Raw genomic sequence first — 23,681 nt, forward strand, 5'->3', positions numbered from 1 at the left:
CTGTTGGGTCCCTTAGAAAGAGCTAGCCTTAATCACTGGACAACCGATGTCCCAAAACACAAATGTTATAAACACCTGAGACCAGGCTAAGTCCATGAGAGGTAATAAGAAAAATATATTTTTTGATAAAATCGTCCAGTTGATTGATTTCATATAGTTGGGAAGTCTTCTTATGCCAAGATAGTGTAACCTATCCCTAAGAAGTCCCTGACTGGCACGTAAGGCCATTTTAGAGGTCCGTCGACTATATTTTTCTTATTAGCTCTCATGGACTTAGCCTGGTCACAGGTGTTTATAATCTTCATGTTTTGTGATATCGGTTTGTCCAGTGATTGAGGCTAGCTCTTTCTAAGGGACCCAACAGAATAGGTATTTTCACTCACCTGAGGACGGAAACAGATCCAGTTTCCGAAACGTCGTGTTTTTCTTAGTTATCTTAAAAACCAGGACGATTGATAAAGTCTGAAAACCCAATAACTCTGTATGACTAATGTTGGGCGAAACATGTAGTATTCATGCATCAGTGGTGTAGGAGATAGTTTAAAATTTAAAACTTTTGAAGGTTTAGAAATCAAGTTTGCATGTAAGACGGTTAGTAACTAACCAGGAATTAATGTCGCTGGGACTTACCTGCTGCTTGGCCGTGCCTTAGCTCAGGTGGTTATTCGCAGCTTTTCCATTTGGTACGATGTTAGGTGATGTGATGTGGGATTTGTGGTGGCCAAAGTGGCATTGCGACAAGTATTCTCCGAGTGTTACGGTTTCCCTTGCCAGTTATCTTTCCATCGAATGATCCATATTCATCATCCGGATCTGGTACAGTAAGTCCACTGGTGACTAAAGTACCGTGTGGACGTAATTTCACACAAATCCAGGCAAAAAAAAACTCCATCTTTTAAAGAAGGGTTGAATTTCTAATATAGCCGCAGGGTGATTAACAAGATATTATCTTATAGAACAGAAAGTGTACGGTAAGGTAAGGTAAAGTTGTCCCTATGCTTAAGTAATTAAACACTACACCATGAAGGCATATGGGAGCGTGGATGTATAGATCCACATTTTCTTGACCTTGGCACTTGTTAGAGGTGCGTGGTCAGCTTCACGCCCCTGCCGCTTTGCCCCCGGGGGAAGCGCCTCCGGTACCCATTGGATAGGAGGCTGGGTGGACCCCAGAGCCGGTCTGGATGACGTCGAGAAGAGAAAATTCTTGACCCTACCGAGACTCGAANTCTTGATCTCAACATTGTATGTACTATAGTACACTTTTGTACACAATAAAGTGTAAGTTATTTAGTGATTTGTTGTATTTGACAGGAATTAATACGATAATTTATAAACGGACGTGCGTTTATTCGACTTTCCTGTTCTGTGGCAGCTGTGGAAGGTTTTCGGTCTACATTAGCCATCGTTCACAATAGTCGGTCTATTGAATCGTACGTGCGACATCAGATTGATCAGAGGTATGTTGCTGAGTAATGTTGCATCGTAGCTTCCTGCTGCACATCGCATATGAATATTTATTCCTGGTCAGGTATTAGTCTTCTTCATGCCACCAAATGGGTCACTTTCAAATACAGTGGTAAAGAAACAAAGAAAATTACAAAACTCTTGAAGAAACACAAATAAAAATGGCATACCATACACGAAACACAACACAAAACATAGTAAAACCTAATCCACAAATAGATAAATAAGAAAAAGTGACATTTACCAAATGAAAAGAATTGATTGCCCACTAATGTAGTAGGGCAATGGGGTCGAACATTTTACACCAGATATATAGAATATTTGCAGGTAATTAGAAACAATAACGGTAATTCAGGAAACTTATACTGATCACAGGACACATATGGAACTATAACCGATTTAATGTACATCATAAAAGAGAGAAAAGAAGAAAACGATTAAATACTTTGGAAAAATACCGCTTGTATGAAATCAGTAAAACAGACTGCACATGAATGGCACATCTATTGATATGTATAACCAAATATGTGAAACATTATAAGAATTCAACACTAGACACTAGCACACGAAATTTATATATAACAGAAGGAAAACAGCTTAGCAAATATTCATAACAGCTACACACGACACACCTAGGGGATCTACTCGTAACCACAGGACACATGGGCACACAGACGAGGGTATATCCCAAAAATTGTACTTACAGACGGAAACACAGTAGCTTCATCAGCAGTTTTAGAGACACCTGAAGATGACTAATGTTGTTACTATAGGATTCTGACGATGGTGTATAACACACAGAGATACTGGGTTTCCGGATTTTATCCATCGTCCTGGTTTTTAAGATAACTAAGAAAATCACGACGTTTCGGAAACTGGATCTGTTTCCGTCCTCAGGTGAAGGAAAACACCTATACTGTTGGGTCCCTTAGAAAGAGCTAGCCTTAATCACTGGACAACCGATGTCCCAAAACACAAATGTTATAAACACCTGAGACCAGGCTAAGTCCATGAGAGGTAATAAGAAAAATATATTTTTTGATAAAATCGTCCAGTTGATTGATTTCATATAGTTGGGAAGTCTTCTTATGCCAATGATAGTGTAACCTATCCCTAAGAAGTGCCTGACTGGCACGTAAGGCCATTTTGGAGGTCCGTCGACTATATTTTTCTTATTGGCTCTCATGGACTTAGCCTGGTCTCAGGTGTTTATAATCTTCATGTTTTGTGATATCGGTTTGTCCAGTGATTGAGGCTAGCTCTTTCTAAGGGACCCAACAGAATAGGTATTTTCCCTCACCTGAGGACGGAAACAGATCCAGTTTCCGAAACGTCGTGTTTTTCTTAGTTATCTTAAAAACCAGGACGATTGATAAAGTCTGAAAACCCAATAACTCTGTATGACTAATGTTGGGCGAAACATGTAGTATTCATGCATCAGTGGTGTAGGAGATAGTTTAAAATTTAAAACTTTTGAAGGTTTAGAAATCAAGTTTGCATGTAAGACGGTTAGTAACTAACCAGGAATTAATGTTGCTGGGACTTACCTACTGCTTGGCCGTGCCTTAGCTCAGGTGGTTATTCGCAGCTTTTCCATTTGGTACGATGTTAGGTGATGTGATGTGGGATTTGTGGTGGCCAAAGTGGCATTGCGACAAGTATTCTCCGAGTGTTACGGTTTCCCTTGCCAATTATCATTCCATCGAATGATCCATATTCATCATCCGGATCTGGTACAGTAAGTCCACTGGTGACTAAAGTACCGTGTGGACGTAATTTCACAAAAATCCAGGCAAAAAAAAACTCCATCTTTTAAAGAAGGGTTGAATTTCTAATATAGCCGCAGGGTGATTAACAAGAAATTATCTTATAGAACAGAAAGTGTACGGTAAGGTAAGATAAAGTTGTCCCTATGCTTAAGTAATTAAACACTACACCATGAAGGCATATGGGAGCGTGGATGTATAGATCCACATTTTCTTGACCTTGGCACTTGTTAGAGGTGCGTGGTCAGCTTCACGCCCCTGCCGCTTTGCCCCCGGGGGAAGCGCCTCCGGTACCCATTGGATAGGAGGCTGGGTGGACCCCAGAGCCGGTCTGGATGACGTCGAGAAGAGAAAATTCTTGACCCTACCGAGACTCGAACTCCGACTCTTCGGTCGTCCAGCTCGTAGCCAGTAACTATATCGACTGAGCTATCCCGGCTCTCAGAAAGTGTACGGTAAACACTAAAAATTCTTTTATCTTTTGACCAAACAACAAATTTTCTCACTCGTATTTTGGAGGTACTGATATCGAATCTCGAGAGCGATATCGACTATTATAAGTGAGGCTTGTCGTGATTTTATTCAGTTTCTCCACGGTACTAGTAAACGGAATACGATATGTACAAATATTATGTTTTGGACATTATCCATCGTCCTGTCTTTATCCAAAAGCACCAACCCGTTTATTTTTCAAAGCACAGTATTTCGGAGACTGGATTCTGTCTCCAAACCTACTCAGCTGGGCCCAATCGATAGAACTAGTCCCTATCTCCGGTCCGGACTGATGTCCAAAAACATAATATTTGTACTAATGTACTGCCATCACAAACTTTCAGATCTGGAATACAGTATGATATATCCCTCGATATTACATTATAATGATTATCCTAAATTGCACTAATTTTCTATCGGTCTCATGCAAAGTGATTATATTAAATTATTGATTACTTTTATATTCACTTATGGCTTATTTATCAACGATTTTCAGTAACTCTGACGTCATAACATCAAGTTATAGGAAAATTACCGAGTAATGAATTGGAATACTTGTGGAAGGCAATGCTTATGGCCTACCTGGATGGGGGCCGAGTGTAAAGCACGAAAAGCCACACATTCATGGTAGGGGATGCCCATAATGAGATCTAAACCCAGTGATACGGCACAGAAGTGCCATACAAAACATTAGCCACACAAAAGTTTCGATTTGTTCAGCCCTCAATGAGTGCGTCTAACCGGGTGGCCATTGTTCTTTCATCTTCCACGCCTCCTCTCTTTGTGTTTCACATGTTTCTCCGAAAAATTATTTTTTATTGTTCGGAATTGCTTTTTCTTGTGGAGGGATCCGTGACGCTCATTAGAGATTTGAGTCTGTGAAGGGCTTCAGTCGACAGCGGCTGGCGTGTGGTGTTAGGCCGCCCCAGCGGGAATTGAGTTGTCTGCCCGCGTCGAGGGTCTGGACCGAACATAGAGCTAACCTCACGTTACAACTCCCTAACTGGCCATATGTTGAGGCACCTGGAGCTGACTGTGGAAGGGATGGGACACCCCACATACTAGGAGAAAAGTTTGTTTATATAATTTTGTATTAAACATATTTAAATTATACATCATTTCGTAAGGTGGATCTGCTTCCATCATCAGGTAGTGCCCGTTAGACAGAGCTGATCTCGATCACTGGGAAACGGAGGTCCGTCGGTCGGATCGGGTCAATTGTTTCTGGCCGTCGCCAGCACAGTATATCTTGGTGTCTGCTTAATCTTGACCCATGATCGTAAATTTGTTCTTTCCAGGAATTTTGCATTTTTTTTAAATTGGGCCTCCACTTTAACGAGTTGAAGGATCTGACTACTAGTTGTCACCCCCTTCTAATGGGCGGGGAGGTCCTTCGACTGCACGCACGCACACACACTCGAAGTTAAAGAAGCTCATAATTTATATTATAATCATATCTCATGCGTTGGAGATTGCGACGTAATGAGGCATCATCGACATATTACCGGGACTAGTCTGTATATTGGATTCAACTCAGTAAGATATTTTCCCCCTTTTACACCTGATGACGGAAGAAAATTCAGCTTCCGAAGTGTCGTATAATTTCTTAGACAATGGACATTATTCAATATAATTTCATAATACCAGCTATTTCGAGGATAAAATGAGGCCTGAAAACGTGGAGGAAAGGGCCGTTGGCCATTGTGACGGGTGACGTACCTTGTTATCTCTGGTGAATTCGCCATGCTTGAATAGGATCTGACTTTCTCACAGCGGTGGTTGTGCCACCTTCTGGGATATAACGTTGTGTAGTCCGTTGAAATACAACCGATGTTTCGAAGGAACATGTCGACCCATATTCAGCTCCAAACATTAAGGCAAACAAGAAACAAGCATGCTTTCCACTTGATTTCACACTGGTTCCTTGCTTCGCTCGTTTTTCGACCATGACCATGGAGGGGAAATGTTCTTCCGAAACGTCGGCTGACTTTCAAAGGGCTACACGGCATTATATTTTATGCCTGAATGTCCACATAAATCAAAAAGAACTAAAAGGGTATTAATGAAAATTAATATTGGAATATTTTACTAGTAATTGTTGATACGTGTATGTTCGAATTGTGTTTAAAATCGGACAAAAATGACCGACGCTTTTATAAGAACTCGTTTTATTTCCTGCGCCTGCCTAAAACTTAAATAACAAATAATCAAACTAACTCCATGTACCTGAGCCCATCTTGAGGAGGCACAACTCGCTGATGTAATTAAGTATTTTCTAACGTTTTATGGAACTCGAAGGTTCATTACCGTGTTCACAAGAGCCCACCACTAGTCCACATTCTTGAGCCAGACCAATTCAGTCCATATCATCCCATCCTATTTCTCTTTTAAGATCCATTTTATTAATATTTTTCCACCTACGTCTAGGTCTTCCTAGTTTATCTCCAATGACCTGGCTTTCCCACCAATAACTTTTAAACACTCAACTTCTCTCCATACGTGCTACATGCTCTGCACACCTCATCCCCCTTGATCTGATCAATCTAATTATTAACTTGACAGAGACTGCAAGTTGAGTCTAAGTTGCTGAATATTTATGGAAGGAAGACGAAACGCAAAACCTGTATCCGGGGTAGATTCTTTGTTGGGTCTAGCGTCTTCTTAGATACTTCAACGGAAATGAGAGGTCGTGCCGGAAGAGTGACTCATAGGGGAACTTTCATTTGCCACATTGATTGCATTAACAACTTATTATTGGATCGTATCTCGATGAAGTGAATTTCTTCAATTTACCTAATCCTTCCAGCCGCACTATTGCCCTGGGGGTCGACTCAGCCTCTAATCTCATCCGGAATCGAACCCGCGACCTTCTGGCATGTGGCATAGTACCTTAACAAACTACGCTACTGTGTACCGTCATATATATTAATTTTCTACAGAGATTTATGCGATCGGAGATATGTTATATAAGTATATGGTGTAATTGAAAGATGCGGACAAATTCTGGGCATAAGTTCCACATACCAAGAAACAAGGAAGAATGCCCATATCAACATGTGTCCGGAAATATTTAATTTGTGAGTAATCGCTGAAAGAATACATTTATAATAACTACAAAAAAGGTCTCCGTGAGATTGAATGCTCGACTCGACACGTCTCATCATGGACCACTGCATCCGTCCAAAGATGCCGGAGTGGTTGCGGATAGTCTGACAGGCATCCACAATGCGATGTGTCTCTTCGCTGTCAACATGAGCTGCGTACACAAGGGGATTTTATGTGTTCCCACAGGAAGAATCCAGAGGATTGAAATCTGGCGTGGAGAGTGGAGACCATGCAGTAGGTCCTCCTGTATGTATCCATCCGTCACGATATGTGTTACTGAGAACAGTAGCTTTGGCAGATCATATAGGAAGAAATCTCGGTAGTGGTTGCCTGTGAGACGACGTGGCAAAACATGCGGGGGTACCAAATAATTATTAACAATCCCCGCCCACACATCAATGCTGAACTGCTTCTGGTATCTGTACGGTACTCTTTCAGCTACAACTCACATATTAAATGTTTCCGGGCCCATGCTGATATGATTGTATTTCCTTGTTTCTGTATGTGGAACTAATGCCCAAAATTTGCCAGCTCCTTTCAGTTACATTCTATATACTCTGTTGTCTTTTGATAAACATTTGGAAGTAATTATATGTTTATTGCATTCATGACTGTTTGGCGAGTTACAAAATTCTGAACAGTTAAATGGTAAAAAAAAAATGTAAAGGTATCCCCTTAACAGGCCGTGGGGCCCCATAGGGTTGTGAGACGTTCAGGCTCCCACATTTTCTAGAAAATCGGCTCACAGGTAGCGGTAAGGTTGTCAGCCTTACTCGCCGGCCGCCCTTTATCCCCAGGAATATTCCTGGTACTCATTTCTGTTAGAAGCTGAGTCGACCCCAGGGTACTAGTGCGGCTGGAAGGATTAGGTCAACAGAAAAATCCAATGACCTCATCAGGAATCGAACCCAAGACCTACCGACTGCTAGCATAGTGCCTCAAACTACCGCATTCTTTCGAAAACCAAAAAAATTTACTACTCCATGAGTACGTGCGTTGGATAGCTCTCATAAAGTCCCGGTAGATTCGAGAAGCACTCTTGGTCCATGCCACGCGTTACGGAGCAGACACTGTTTTGCCGGCTACTCGAGACGTATCGAGCAGGCGGAGTCCCACTTGCCAACGCGGGGACCCGCAGTGCTGACAGCCGTCCTGCGCTGAAGCTCACAGACTGGAAACTTCTTTAAAGGAGCTGAGTGAATGTTGGTACACCTTATTGAGTCTGTTAGTGTTTATATTTCGGGATGTCTGATACGCTTCCTTGTTCTACGATTCTGCATCCCCCAAATTACTTTACCTACCATATACATATATATATATTTTTTTGCGTTGAAAATCAAAATTCTTTTGCTGCTCAAGCTGCCTCAAGCTGTAACTTTTCTTACATGCATTCGAGAGGTTCTTGGTTCAAATCCCTATCGGAACACTAGCTGTTCTGACTTAGGAGTTTCGTATTTTTTTAATTTCATTCAGGCAAGTGACACATGTTAGGTTATGACAACTTCCTTCCTAATCCTTTCTTATTCATTGCTTGGTTATAATCCTACAATTCGACGATATTTATGCCGAGTTAGCGACAGCGCTTTTAAAAAATGAAATAAATAAACCTTTATACCATACATGTGTTACTACTACACTTATTGGCTGTTCTTTTAAATTTATTTCCTCAACCTTGTGATTTCCGGCCATCATTTTCCATTTATATTTATATGTAATAATATTATAACAGATTTGCTCATGGCCTTTCTAGGCAACGGCTCGGCAAACAAGTTCCAGCGTGTAACAATGAAAGCTGTGTCTCACTGGACGAATGTTATTTCTTGTTGCTAGGCAACAGTCAGCGCACCAATTAAGTCGCTGGCTATGAATCACGTGACTTGTTTTCTGTGTGGTTCATGCTCAAGGTTTATGGAGGACAGTGAAAGTCGTTTGCATTCAGTCATAGCTGAAAATCTGTGAGTCAAGGACTCGAAGCCGTCATGGAAAGTAGTTGTAAGGATTCAGCTGTGAAGTGTTAACAGATATTGAGGACTTTATGTGCTATAATTACAGTAATCTCGAGAGTGAAACAACTGATTTTGCACCCACTCTCCTATCCAATGGGTGCTGGGGGCTCTTTCCCCAAGGGTGAAGCTGACCACTCACGTCCAGCTAGTGCCTAGGTCAAGAAAACGCGGATCTATACATCTTCATGTGTGCTTAATTAATTAAGCACAGGGACAACTTCGCCTTAAATATAAAACTTGGTTAAGATCGCTTTATTATTTGCCATAGCAGGACACTTGACACTTTGAATTATACGTGTAAAATCTGACATACATCTGCACCGGTCTAAGGTGAAGCCCACCTTTCAAGAATATATAACATGCACTTGACCTCCCAAATGCAGTTGTTTGGCCTGAACCCTCTCATATGTTATACACCTTTCAGAGTCATAAAATATTCATTATAGGAAGTAATTTGATTTCTGGATTACAGGTTACTCTTTTTCCCTCTATTGTAAGTCACAAATTCATAACAATCGTCACCAGTTTCCTGTAGTGCCACACCTACCACATTCCTCGCATCCGCAGAACTTGTGCCCACACTTGACGTAGGCATCCTAACCCTACCTCTAGCCGCCACAGGGGGACAAATTTATTGTTCTGTAATTACATATTCTCGGCCTCTTCAATCAAACCGCTCACCGCTTATTCTTTTCTTTGCTTATTTACTAAGTTTCATCTTTGGCAAACACTTCCCATTTGACATTTAATGAATTATAATATGCTGAACATTTTGGAAACATTTTTTAAAGTTTCTCCAGTTTCAAATCTCTCCGTTTATATAAAATTGTTAATATATAAATATTAGTTGACCTTGAGTGAACTCGTGTGCTGGTAGTTCGCCGTAAAGTCATGATGAATTCGAGGTCTTGCACTTGAGCACTAAACGAAGAGAATTATTAGAGTTGGCGTTGCTAACGTTATTGTTTGGGACGTTACGAATAACGTGCTCATTCATCAATGTAGTCCGATCCCAGAACAATACTCTTAGTCTTCTCCAGTTACACAAATGACATTAAATTTGTCAATATTTCAGCATCAGTAGTACCTAAATAAGAGTTTTGAGTTCTTGAACTATTTAGAACAATTTCAGTCATTGTTGCCTACCCTGAATCCTGAGTTTGTTCAGCCCATCCGTCCTAGTGCACGCATGAAACACTCAAGAACGTCTTAAAGTATTTTCATGAAATCCGATATTAGAGAACTTTATGAAAATTTGTCGAGCAGATATTCAGCTGCTACTTTACGTGAAGAATTGTTCGTATTTCTATGCGTATCTCAGCGCAAGTAGCTACGAGGTGTATATATATTAGAGACAATTTTTGTGAGCAGCAGGTATAGAGAAGCATGATACATACGCTGTATGTCCAGTACATTCTATCCGTTATTCCTAGGGTTTTCGAGATAATCAGAATGGTCATCACGAGCACATTTCTGGATTTGCATATCCAAACAAACATCCATTGCTTCCAAAATATTGCCAAAATTAAGAAACAAGAAGTTCTGTGGAGAATAGAAGATGACATGTCCAACAGTTCATTTATTATTTTGTGTGTATTTATTGAAATGGTAACGTTTTTACCGAGCAATAATAAGAAGGATACGCATGCAGACGCACAGACTGATGGGAGGAATTTATGAAGTACGCCGTTGAGATGCGCTTAGGTGCCATGATATGCATACCGAGCTTCATTAAAATTGGTTCAGGCATTCAGAAGTAGCAGGGGAGGTGATTCATATATACACAGACAGCATGGAGATCGCATAAGCCTATTTCTGTTTCTTTAAAGTAAGGAAAGTATGCTAAAAATAGAGGGGACACACAATAGCGTAGTTGATTGAGACACTATGCTACAAGCCGGAAGGTCGCTGGTTCGATTCCCAATGAGACCATTGGATATTTTCAATTGACCTAATTCTTCCAGCCGCGCTACGACGCTGAGAGTCGACTCAGCCTATAAAAGAAACGAGTACCAGGAGTCTTACTGAGGGTAAAGGGCGGCAGGCGTGTAAGGCTGAAAACCTCACCGCCATCTGTGAGCCGATTGTTTAGAAAATGTGGGATCCTCGACGTCCCACAACCCTATGGGCCTCCACGGACTGTTACAGGGATAGCTTTACCTTTACTTTTTTCCTGAACTGCACAAATCCGGATCGAAGTATGATAGACGAAAAATGGTGTTCACAGTTGAGTACACGCTTTAAAAGACACATGGCATTTAGTATGGCAGATGAGTCACTTGTCTCTTGAGACAAAACTTGACAAGTTTCTTCCAACCTGCATTATTACGTTCAAAAACCAAGTACAACTTCTGAGTCTTCTATCGAAGAATAAATTAATTGTCTTTTGATTTTCATTTCTAATTTAAATTTCATTGTAGATCCTTTATTTATTTTCATTAGAACTAGTTATAGAATTAAATTTTACATTTATTTGACTTATAGTTTTTTTGTCTTTAGGGCTATTTTTGCTTCACTAAAAGGGATTATCGCTTAATCCGGGTGACATCCCCCTCCCCAATTAGTCCGGAATTGCGAAGATTTACTGTAATGGACTTTCCTTCCATCAAATGTCCTACTCTTATAACGAACACTCGGAAGTGTTTTAGACACAAAATAATTTAAATTAAGTCAGGACCACTAATTTCTGTATTATTCCCAACTCCCTGTTTAATAATATTCCTTTAATTCAACTCTATATAGTCTGAAATACTGACAGCGTCGTTAAATAAATCATGCGGGCATAAAACAAATACATATTGTAGCATATAGACCCGTTGCTAAATAATGATTATGTGGAGAACTGCCGTTGCTAGGCAACAGATTTCTAACAGGTATTAATGGAATAACTGGGAAGCGGTGTTCTCTACACTGTCCGTGGGACAGATACGTGACGCAACAATAAAATAGCTCTTGGGAGAGGTTTTTTCTGTGCGGTCTGTGCCGAGTTTTTATAAGCGGACCAAGTGTAGAATTTATTTAGTTGGGAGGCAGTCGCCGGCCAGTAAGGACATGAAGACGAAAACTGAGGAAGTTACGGCATAGGAAGCCATTACCAGGCGACAACCTGTGAAGATACAGCAGACTGATAAGATTTAGTGGTTGTAAAGAATTGTACAATGTGCGAATTAGCGATAGCTCCATAATAACTTGTAGTCAGGTTATGTAAGAATTCAATAAATGTGGCACAATTCAGATATTTGCGAACAACGATAACAGATCGAAACCTAATTCAAGAGGAAATTAAGAGGCGATTGAACTTGGGTAATGCTTGCTACCATTCAGTCCAGAACCTTTTGTCTTCTCGTCTGTTGTCCAAAAACAGTAAAAATTAGAATATACAAGCTATAATTTTGCCTGTGGTTCTGTATGGGTGTGAAACTAGGTCTCTGACAATAAGGGAGGAATATAGACTGAGGGTGTTTGAGAACAGGGTGTTGAGGAGAATATTTGGACCGAAGAGAAATGAAGTGACAGGAGGTTGGAGAAGACTGCATAACGAGGAGCTTCATAACGTGTGCTCTTCTCCAAGTATAATTAGAATGATGAAGTCAATGGGGATGAAGATGGCAGGTCATGTAGCACGAATGGGGGAGGCGAGGAATGCGTATAGGATATTGGTGGGAAAGCCAGAAGGAGAGAGACCACTGGGAAGACCAAGGCGTAGGTGAGTGACAGTATTAAAATGGATCTTAGAGAGATAGGATGGGATGGTATGGATTGGATTGATCTGGCTCAGGATATGGACCAATGGAGGGCTCTTGTGAACACGGTAATGAACCTTTAGGTTCCATAAAATGCTGGGGAATTCTTGAGTAGCGGCAGAATTGACGGCTCCTCCAGAAGGGCTCAGCTCCATGAGTAAGCAAGTAAGAATTCAATAAATTTGGCTACCAATCCATAGCCACACTCATACACGTGACAATATATAAAATGCTAAATGGTACAACTAACCACAAATTCCACTAGTAAGAGGGCAAAAGTTGTCCCTGTGCTTAACCAAATAATCACTACGCAATGAAGACGGGTGGGGAAGTGGGTGTATAATTCCACCATTCTGTACCTCAGCACTGGCTGGAGGTGAGAGCCAGCTTCACGTTCCGGCCGTTAACCCCCGGAGGAAGATCCCCGGTACCCATTGGGTAGGAGGCTGTGTGGGCCCCAGAGCCGGTCTGGTCGCTGTGGAGAATGCTAAGTAAAGATTCAAACGGCCCTTTCTATGCTGCAATTATTACTAACGAGCTGTAAATGAATAAATTTCAGTTCCTATGACACACTAAATTATACCCATTTGTGCCACGTGCAGAGGCACGTGATAATTCGTCTAAAGACGTCAGTACACAGACAGGGAGTACAGAGTAGAGGCTCTTATCTGACTGATTTACTTTGGGCCAGATAAATTCTTTAAAAAACTCGCGCATGTGCTTTATGTTTATAGTAGGCCTTCTTGTAATGCCACAATAACATATATGTATAGATTTATTTTCTTTTGGTGGCTTGATAGAAGAGAGACAGTGCTTTAATCGAAGTGAAGCAGATATAGACAATTTCATTTTTGTCTTCAACGAAGAGGAGAATTTTTGTAAAAATTAACATCTTAGAGGCAATACCTTCTGTGATGTCATGCCGTGTAATCTGGTAGAAGGTTATGGATGTTTCGGAGGAAAACACCGCTTCTTTATTCAAGATAAAACAGTGAACTAAGAGAGCAAGCAAGCTGGTGCTGGAAACAGTACGTTCCTCCAAAGTTATAGTAAGTTTCTACCAGACAAGGCGATGTCACATGCCAGAAAACTATCCTGTTTATTTTTTTAAACAACACAGCGGGCCACAAACACAAACAGGACAACAGGAAAGAACCCTCTTCTCGAGAACGACAGGGGGGCACACTTTCGGCCCCCGCCAAAAGAAGTAATAAGAGGGGCAACACGAACCTGCTTGGTTTACGAATTCAAATAGAGTCTTATCACATTAACTATAAATATTTTAATGTATTGCAACAGCCGCTGTAGTTGTAAAGACTTTAGATTTTACAGCCAATTGTATATTATTTATATTGTATGTGTATATTTTAACTTTTAGAACATATACTGTAATAGTGTCTTCTAACAGTATTGATGTAAAGGTGTCCCTCTGAAGATGGTCTCTGAAGACTGAAACATGTAAGAGCGTGAATAATTGAAACAAGAAAATCTTAACAAATCACACTGAACGGAACTATTTAGCTTTTTCATTTATCCTGTTTATAGTCATCACCGTGGGAACCCCACATATAACATTTCTTTAAAATAAAAGAAAGTAAAGCTATCCCTGTAATAAATCGTGGAGGCACGTAAGGTTGTGAGACGTCGAGGCTCCCACATTTTTTCGATAATCGGCTCAAAGATGGCGGTAAGGTTGTCAGTCTTACGCTCCTGCCTGTAAAGAATATCCGCTGTTAGAAGCCGTTGCCAGGTGACGGCTGGTGAAGACACTGCAGGCTGGAAATGACTGAACGTGTGCTATAAATTTGTAAAGCGTGGAGGTTAGCGGTGGTCATGTAATTACTTGTACTTCTGAGTTGTGTCAGTAAATCTGATGTTCAATCTATACCCCATTTATAGTCATCCACCCCTAAATCGTGACAATACATTGCTCTTCAAACCGTTTGGGAAGGATACTGAACGTCACAATGTCAAGAACACTGTCATCGATTTAATGATGTTGTCAGTAGTTCATGTGATATAGTATCGAATGATAGGGTGATTTGTGCATAATGAATATGAATGGATGTGGAAGGAAGCAATCGTGGATTAATTTGAAGTGGTATACCGCCATATATAGGGAAGAACTGAGGAAACCCATGAAATCATCAGTCGGGACACGAGGTCTCCTGATCCACGTTTCAGCTTGTTTCAACCAATTCGATAATCGCTGTTAGGTAAGGTTTGTAGGGAGTTAGGTCATTTTGCAGTTGAACCCGAAGAAGCCAAGTGACTGAGATATGTTTTAGTACGGCCCACTCGCTTGAGCCCAGGGCGGAACTCAATACATCTCCCCCCCCCCTCACACACACACACAGAGCTAAGCCTACTGTTGCCCCACCTAATTTCAGCTCTGCCAAAGTCTACAGATATTGATAAAGCTGTCGAACCGCCTCTGCGGTCTAGTGGTCAGAGTTCCTGACTACAGATCCAGAGGTCCCGGGTTCGATTCCCGGCGCTACCAGATTTTCTGAAAAATAGTTGGTCTGGAACGGGATCCACTCTGCCTCGTAAGGATAATTGAGGGGCTATTTCAAGGAAATAGCAGCTCTCGGTCTAAAAAACCGAGATTAACGGCCGTGGGGAATCGTTGCGCTGACCACGTGACACCCTCTATCTGCAAAAGTTGGTACTAACTTTGCCGATAAGAGGCGGTCGCTCGGTCGGTATGGTTCGCTTGCGGACTACAGCCACGGATTTTTTTTTGTCGGTCAGATTTTAACCCTGAAGTTCCTCTAAAAACCACAACAGAAAACATACTGAATCTATATTACAAACATCAACACTTTAATGCTCTTGAGTGAAGTAGTTTCTATGTATTCTGAGAAAAGCTGAGCCCTTCTTGAGAAGCCGCCAGTTGTGCAGCTATTCCAGAAGTTACCAGCGAGCTTTTTATGGAGAATGTTCATTTCACAACTTCGCATCCTGTCTCTCCAAGATCCATTTTAACTCTCGTGCCCATTTTCTTTAGTCTATGTCATTTATCCAAGAATTCCTCCAGGTCCGAGACCCTTTTGTGACTTTTATAACCAGTTATTTTTTACGTTCAGGAGTTGTTAGTCCCACGCCCAACCCCCAACTGGACGTCCACCCCTTCTCGGCTGTCCGCGACTGCTTATTCAATATGTTCGCAGCTACCCCCCATACATAGAGGCTGTCTCCTCCATCCGTAACCTGAGGAAGGGCCATGCCGTGGTGACGAAGGAACGCAGCTAACATGGTTAAATAATTTATTTGTGAATTTATATAGTAAAAAATAAATTTATCCCTGTTCTCAACGAATTAAGCACTACGCCATGAAGGCGTATGGGGCAGTTGATATATAGATCCACATTTTCTTGACCTCGGCACTACGTGGAGCTGAGTGGTCAGCTTCACGCCCCGACCGCTTTACCTCCGAGGAAAGAGCCCCCAGTACCAATTGCATAGAATATTGGGTGGACCCCAGAGCTTGTATGGACGATTTGGGAAAGTGAATATTCTTGACTATACCGGGACTCGAACTCTGAAGCCTCAGTCATCCAGTCCCTAGCCAGTCTCTCTGTACCGACTACGCCACCTCTGCTCCTGAATTTATATACACGTAGTTATGCTTTAAATTACACGATAACAGGAAACACTGCAGGTTTTAGTATGCATTCTTTTATTCGTTCAGTGCCGGCCTTTTCAGTTCTGAGTTCTCAATAATTTAATACCTGTCAGAAAAATAGTGATATTTGGACGTGAATGCTTTTATCATGGAAGTAGTGCTCACTGTAGTCCTAATGATTCAATTTATTTAAAAAAATACCTACTGAATGACACAATATAATTTATTGTTTTCCACATTAGCATTTTCTTTTGTTACAAATAATTAAATTTCATATATTTTTATAATACAGATACCGTAGCAGAGCAAATTCAACATAAGTGTTAGGTTTGGGGCATGTTCCGTTACCTATTACACGTTTGACGTCACTACCTATATTTATCATTGAAAATACGCAATTCAGTTAACTTTATTATCGCCAATTTTAGCCGTTTACAAATATTAGCCTTTTTTAATCACATGTCTTTATTATGTTTCATGTTCAATAGAAATATTGAACAGAAAATTCACATGAATCCGAGTAAACGCCAAAATTCATGTAAGTGGAGGGATACCTGTGCGTTTGTGACACTTGGAGTGATGATCTTGGCTACCATGAATCTCCTGGGACCTTCCCATCTCCAACCAATCACAACACACCGACCTACAATTCCATCACATTTCCAGCAAACTCTTTTCAGTGTTCATACATAAACTAGCCCCACCTCCCCCCCCCCTCTCTTGAGCTCCCTCGCGGCCATTCCACAGGAAGCGCAGACTTCTAAGCAAACAGTTAACATCTCTGTGGACTTTTAAAGCTGTAAAATGTTGATTATCACCAATAAAACTTCCAATGCATTTCTTTATCTTTTCATCAGTACTTCAAGCCAGAGGTATAATCGTAGAAGCAAAAGGTGCCGAAAGAAAAGTGTGTGAATCTGTTTGTAAAGGGGGGAAAGCCTCAAAGCTTTTCAACTCCGCCTTTTCGGTTCCTCCCACAAACAGGCGATAGGATACTGTTAAACAATTCTAACGAATTATTTGAATATCCTAAAATGGGATTTATTTTAATTGGAATGAATGAATGAATATACGCGGGGCTGGTCTCATGTGAACAGGCAGCATGCCAGACACAAAGTGACGCGCAGTGTTTATGGCCGTGCTAATTAATGATTGCCGAGGTGCGAAGAGAACAGATCTTCCATTCCTTAGGTCATTAGGCTCTCTAGGGCTGGGTGTGAAAGCTTAAGCACTTTAATGTCATCCGTTTGGAATTCTCAACATTAAAATGTAGGTGGTTCAGTACTGCTGCAATTCGGAACCATTAGAAATTAGATGGTTCGGTACTGCGGTACTTCTGAACACTTTAGAAATTATATGGTTCGGTACTACTTCACTTCTGAACCATTTAGAAATCAGATGGTTCGGTACTGCGGTACTTCTGAACACTTTAGAAATTACATGGTTCGGTACTGTTCACTTCTGAACCATTTAGAATTTAGATGGTTCGGTACTGCGGTACTTCTGAAATTTTAGAAATTACGTGTAGTTTGTTCGGTACTACTGTTCTTCTGAACCATTTAGAAATTAAATGGTTCGGCACTGTTACACTTTTGAACCATTTATAAATTAGATGGTTCAGTACTGCTGTCCTTCTGAACGATTTAGTAATTAGGTGGTTCGGTACTACGGTACTTCTTAATCACTTAAAAATTAGATGGTTCGATACTACTGTACTTCTGAACAATTTAGGAAGTAGTTAGCAGTAATCGATGAAGTGTGTAACCTATCATAATTTGCCCTGACACGATAGAGCAACCGTCGTTGAAAGAGATTATGGTTTCCAGAGATAGAGATGGGAAGAACATGACCCAGTGGACGGATAATTAATGAACGGGACATATACCTTACCTTAATCTACATCTCTTTACACTGTATATGATTTGGATTTTAACTGCAGGAAACAGATATTCAGGAATATCTGGAATATCTGTAATTTCTAAATTACGTCTCAGAGACCTTGAATTAGTGAGGAGAATATTTGGACAGAAGAAAGATGAAGTGACGGAAGGTTGGAGAAAACTGCATAATGAGGAGCTTCATAACTTGTACTCTTCTCCAAGTATAATTAGAATGATCAAGTAAAGGAGGATGAGATGGTCAGGGCATGTAGCACGAATGGGGGAGAAGAGGAATGCTTATAGGATATTGGTGGGAAAGCCAGAAGGAAAGAGATCACTAGGAAGGCCAAAATGTAGGTGGGTGGACAATATTAAAATGGATCTTAGAGAGATAGGATGGGATGGTATGGACTGGATCTATCTGGCTCAGGATAGGAACCAGTGGAGGGCTCTTGTGAACACGTTAATAAACCTTCGGGCTCCATAAAAGCCCGGGAAGTTTTGAGTAGCTGTACAATTGGAGGTCTCTCAAGAAGGGCTCAGCTCCATGAGTGAATGAGTGGTGATACTCTAAATTAATAAAGAAATTCAACTTGAATTCAGACAACACTAAGTATATGGAGTTGCAATGTTTACTAAGTAAGAAGACGAGGTTTCTCAACTTCTTGCTATGCTGTTATCAGACTAAACTCTTGTTATGTCAAATTATGTGCAATTTATTTTGTCCTGCACAAATCTCTCGCATTTATGATTCTGTACAAAGAAGCATGTCCTTATCGTTATCCAGCCGGTAATGTCCGCTCAAACGCTGACATCATCAATTGCAAAATCACAGCCAGGCTAAAATAATTTGTAGTTTCTAAAGTGTTTTGAGATGCTGTATAACATTTAGGATAACAGGAGTTTTGGACTTTGTCCATCGTCCAGTATTCTAAAGAATGCTCTCTCAAGCGAGAGATTTCGGTCCGTTAGAAAGGAGTAACATAACTCAGTTACCTCTATTAAAAGAATTTGTTCAGCACTGCAAGGAATGCATAAAATAATCTAATATGTCTGTGTGTGACACTGACTTTATATAAACGGCAGAGTAGAATCCATCGAATGTGACAGCAGCGTTAAGAGAGAGGCAGAAGTTCTGGAGATGAAGAGTTCTGTAGTGTAGTCCGTTGAAAGAAAACTGGCCGGCATTTGGAGGGTACATATCGCCTCCATATTAAGGTGCGAAGAAGCAGCGAAGAAAGGAACCAGCGTGAAGCAGGTATAAAACAATGAAGAAAGCAGTCTTCTGGGATTTGGCACCGTGTATATGTGGTGTTAACCGACGTTTCGAAGGAACGTNCTTCATAGTCACCGCCGTGAAAGCCTCAAATCTTACACAGGTATAAAACAGATTTTGACCCTGAAAACTGAGGCGACATGTTTTTCCGAATTTCAACGATCTACACGTCGTTATATTTCAGAAGTTATAACTCTACATAACGACGGCTGTGATAACCTCAAATGCTACATGCTTATCCCAGCATTGTACTTAACATCCACCAGATTTCAGCTACTAGGAAATGGCACCTTCCGATTAGTTATATCAGTGTATATATTTCACAAATATAGCAAGATCTTTTGTGTGGGATCTATTTTTCTTTCACTCTATCCATGCTAAGAACTAGAATATGAAGTGGCAAAAAGAAATTGTAAAAATGGTATAAATGAATGGCTCTAGGGATTTGAATGAAATTAATGTAAGATGTGTAGAATTCACTTTAGTGCTCGTACAGAAAGGTACACTGAATTTGCATGCTTGCTTAAGTACACAAATGTTTATAGCTTTGAATTCTTAAATTATAAAAAAGCTATCCCTGTAACAGGCCGTGTAGGCTCATAGGATTGCGAGACGTCGAAGCTCCTACGTTTTTTCTAGACAATCGGCTCACAGATGGAGGTGAGATTGTCAGCCTTAAGCGCCGGCCGCCCTTTACCCCCAGGAAGATTTCTGGTATTTATTTCTGTTAAGAGGCTGAGTCGACCCCAGAGCCATAGTGCAGCTGGGGGGATTAGGTCAATTAAAAATCCAGTGACCTCATTGGGAATCGAACCTGCGACCTTCCGGCTTGTAGCATTGTGCCTCAACTAACTACGCTACGGCGTGCCGGACGATTTTTTAATAGGCAATTTATTTATAATTAAACCTCGTTTAATCGGAATCGATGTTGAACAGAAACTCTGCTTTCTTGAATTATGGCTTCAACCGCTTCAGTCCCTTGATTACTGATCGGCTGGTATATATTGGTACTAAGGGCCACAGACACTTACAGGTCCTTTTTGCAATAATCGAAACCTAGGGCAGAACATATGAGATATTCCACAGACATTAACAGACGTGCACAAAATATCTCTCAACATAAAAACTTTAATATTGTGACGTGTATACCCATTACTAGGCAACGGCTCGGTAAACACTTCCCAGCCGTAAACACTCCTCAACAATAGAGAGACTGTTTTCTATGCGATCCGCTCCGCTACCGTTGTTATGAAATAGAGAGGTAAACACGCCTAAAACAATACTGGGTGATAGAAGACGGTGTTTTCCGTTTGGTCAGTGCCAAGTGATTATAAAGAAGTGTTCGGCAGCATGGAGCAGTATAGAATAGTAGTGGAGTCTGGGATAGAGTCGAGTTTCGGGACGCCAACTTGTCGAAATATGAGGAACTGAATTGAGTTGGCAGTTGCAGAATAACGGCAAGGAGAGAATTAGGCTGTGCAAAGAAGACTTCATGTGTGAGCTGAAGTGACAGTGAGACTGTAATAAATTCGTTGCCAGGACACGGTAAATGAAGACTGAGAATCCTAGTGCATGTGGAACGGTAACTGTAATGTGTGTAAATCATCGATAGCGCTGTATTGCCTGTAGTCCCGAGTGTATGAATGTGTAAGGTGCAATAAATCCAATCATCCAATCAAAAACCCGTCTCATAAGTCATGAAGAACCATTACACGTGACAACATACTGCAGCAGGATTCTAGAGCCCACAAAAGTGCTTCTTAAAATTTCCTCTGATATACTACAGTTCTTGGCAGACATCTCCATGAAATGTGTATAGATCTGTCTCTTCTTGTGTGTTTTGTTTCTCCTTCTGCTGCCTTTATTATTTTATAATCCAAGAGACTCTCATAAAAGTTGCCATGAATGTCATACTGTCATGAGAACCCATTCTACATTTATCATTTTGAACTCCATGCTAGTAAGATATCAACATGACGGTCGTGCGAACATCTGATGTGGGAGCATTGTTAGTGCTGAGGTTCTCACAGCGGTAAATATGAGGAGTTACATATTTTTGGATGTAACATATTCAGCTGCAAATCAACCGACTTTATGCAGGCGATCTTGTCCTCCGAAACCTCAGTTGCGTTTCAGCTGACTAAATTGAGTCATATGCCAGGAGATAAAACTCTTCATAATCACTGTTTTGAGAATCTCAGATCCTGTGCTTACAATGTTTCTTGCTTGCTCGTCTTATTCTTCGCCCTGAAGTTAGTGACAGTACATTCCTCCGAAACGTTGGTGAACGTCTACTAGACTACACTACATCACATCCCAAAAGGAACTGTCCTTCATAATTTTGCATCTTAGCCAGTTTTGTTTACTTTTTTAGTTTCTTGGTTCGGGGTGAGACTAAGTCGACTTGGTTCGTCGGCCACTATTTGTCTATTCCACCAGCCCCGGATGATACATGATAAGTGTGGAGTAGTCGGTGGAATGAGAATTGGAAGGGGAAACCGAAGTACTCGCAGTAAACTTGTTCCAGTGCCACTTTATCCACCATAAACACCATATGACTTGACCTGGGCTCGAACCCAGGCAACCGCGATGAGAACCCAACGACTAACGGCCTGAAATATTGCTCAGTTGGTAGCTACGTCGAAAATACCGCGAATTGTAAAGATCTGATAATCTTGGGTGCCGTTGCCAACATTATCTCTGAGTTCGTTGTAAAGTACGCGGAAACATAACAAGGCATTCTATTTGCCAAGAGTGCGCGGGTTTTTACTGATCCGCCAACTGATTCAGCACACGAGAGCACTCAGGATGTTCCGGAAGTAGATCTGGGGACGGTCGAATTGTAGGCAGGCTTCCTCACTCATCTGTTTGGATTTCGACCGAGGAAGATTTTACATTCTCCGACGTTTCTCTTCGGTGTCCTGTTCTTCCCAGTAAAATATCAGAGAGATGCAACCGGTTTCTGCCCGCGGTTGCTAAGTCTCTGTTCTTCGTCACGTCTTCATCTCATGAACTTTGCAGTTGATAACGAGCAGATTGTCAAGGCAGGGTGGCAGATGAGGATCATCCCATGTGAAGGCTAGGTCGAATACCTCCACAGGAGCCCTGCGAGTCGTAGGAGGCGACGAAAAGGGATACCATTGCCTGGGGCTATAAGTGGGCCACCCTATTCCTGGGGCATATAAAAACGGAGACCTGACCCTACAGATTAGGGGAGACTCGAATTTGAGACAGTAAAATATGCTCATGAGTCCCGTGGGACATGGACCTCAGAATTGCGCTGGCGAGGCCCAGCAGCAATTTTAAACGACAGACTCCCTCCTCTCATCAGAGAGGATGTTTCTTAAGGACTATAAGCGCAAGTGTTCAGTTGGAAAATCGCAATACTGGTCGTGGTTCTCAAGGGTCTTGGCGCCAAGAAGAACTGATTGGCGGCAAACCGCTAGTCGTAAAGTAACTCTGGTAGGGTGGCTCTGAATGCTTCCAATTCTGGGTAACTTGGTTTCTGACACAAGACTCCAGGTCTATAGAGACATATTCTGGGCAGAAGTGAAGCCACGCGTACGTTGTTTTGCCGTCTATGCAGAGATCAACACGCGTTTCCAAATGGATGCCAACATTTCTGATGTGTTTCCAACCGGGCTGCATTTTCAAGGTCGCCCGCTGTCAAAAGCATCGCTGTCCGCTGCAGATACGTGCCTTTCAGGCACCAACGTGACAACAGCCCCATACGTAAATCTGTGTCCAATTTTCAAACCTGTAGACTGCTTGAACAATTTATTTCAGTGTAGTACAATTTATGGAAAGTGAATTACAGATACTTGGACAGATATACGTTCCGTAGAAATAGGAAAAAATCCCAGGATACCTCTTTCGTTTGTGCGTGAGGATCGTGACGTATATGAAATTTTCTTTCATAAATTTAAGTAGAAACCTCCCCTTTCTTCACCTCTTTTTGTCTTTAATGTCAAAGTACATCTGAGAAAGCCACACCTAACTGCATGGAAGGTGTTTACTGCTTTGGCAGCAAGCGAACTGCGTGAATGTCAGAGACCAGATTCGCATCTGTACAAAACCACAGGTAAAATTATAATTCTATATAAAATTTTAGATTTTTAGACAGCATACGGGAAGTCAAAAGGTTCTGGACCAAATGGTAGCAATTATTACCCGAGCTCAATCTCCTCTTAATTTCCTCCTGAATTAGATTCTGATTTTTTATCGTCGTTCCCGAATATCTGAACTATTCCATATTTTCAAAACATCTGTCAGCTATCTTTATGTCATGATTTTGCCCTGCATTTTGGTGACGAGACAG

The 23,681-nt window shown here is 41.3% G+C and overlaps 1 protein-coding gene across 3 annotated transcripts in view; it reads right to left on the reverse strand.

The window, feature by feature from the left end:
* LOC111866785 (protein Wnt-11b-2) overlaps positions 1 to 23,681 on the reverse strand; it is a 69,061-nt gene that overhangs the window by 34,166 nt on the left and 11,214 nt on the right. The gene's annotated exons all lie outside the window — the stretch shown is intronic.

This window comes from Cryptotermes secundus, unplaced genomic scaffold (assembly GCF_002891405.2).
Source record: "Cryptotermes secundus unplaced genomic scaffold, Csec_1.0 scaffold384, whole genome shotgun sequence".
In the NCBI taxonomy this organism is placed as follows: Eukaryota; Metazoa; Arthropoda; class Insecta; order Blattodea; family Kalotermitidae; genus Cryptotermes; species Cryptotermes secundus.